Here is a 1,030-nt window from a genome sequence, read left to right as displayed (position 1 = left end):
CTCCCTCAGCAGATGGCAGACAGACCTCATGCAGTCCTTTCCCTGCCTTTCTTTCGGCTCGCTCCTCACGAAAGCCGATCGCAAACAGACACAGCCGTCCCTTGTACAGCCGATCGCGCTACCTCTGCGCTCTCAGTCCCACCTTCCTTTCCCGGCGCTCGCTCTCTAGGCCACTCCCTCTCAGAGCGCTGGGCGGGGACTCTTGTCCGGAGAGGGGAAGGAAGAAGAACCTCTCGGTACACCACCACAGCACGAACAATCAACAGCCTCGTACACCTCCCGACACACATGTAACGTCCAATTACCGAACTATCTGGCTAAACATGCATTTAATGGGGGATCTGGGCTAATCCTATATTTAATAACACACTAAGGGCCATTTCCGCAACAATATATATATATATATATATATATATATATATATATACATATATATACATATACATATACATATATATACATATACATATATATACATATATATACATATACATATATATACATATACATATATATACATATACATATATATACATATATACATATACATATATATACATATACATATATATACATATACATATATATACATATACATATATATATATATATATATACATACCGGGTGTAGTGGCGTGCGCCTGTAATCCGGCTACTCGGAGGCTTGGGTTGGAGGATCGCTTGAGGACGGGAGCTCTGCACTGAGCCGCGCTATGAGAGGGTGTAGGGCAGCCCGGAATCATGGCGAAACCCAATCCTTATCCCTGTGTCATAAGAGGCGACCAGGGTTGTGTCAGGAAGGGCATCCGGCGTAAAACCTGTGCCAAATCGGTGTGCGGATCATAACTGATAATCCGCTGTGGCGACCCCTAACGGGAGCAGCCGAAAAAAGAACACACGTGTGTGTATATATATCTTCTTCTTCTTCTTTCGGCTGCTGCCGTTAGGGGTCGCCACAGCGGATCATCCATATGATCCGCATAGTGATTTGGCACATGTTTTACGCCGGATGCCCTTCCTGACGCAACCC

General features: G+C 45.0%; 1 pseudogene; it reads left to right on the top strand.

Annotated features, from left to right (window-relative positions):
- The first annotated feature begins 620 nt into the window (after positions 1 to 620).
- LOC147014337 (signal recognition particle RNA) lies at positions 621 to 761 on the top strand (annotated as a pseudogene).
- Positions 762 to 1,030: the final 269 nt, after the last annotated feature.

The sequence above is a fragment of the Eptatretus burgeri genome, chromosome 13 (genome assembly GCF_056783735.1).
Source record: "Eptatretus burgeri isolate ZD-2024b chromosome 13, Ebu_testis_v1, whole genome shotgun sequence".
NCBI lineage: Eukaryota > Metazoa > Chordata > Myxini > Myxiniformes > Myxinidae > Eptatretus > Eptatretus burgeri.
This window is presented reverse-complemented; position numbering and strand designations above follow the sequence as displayed.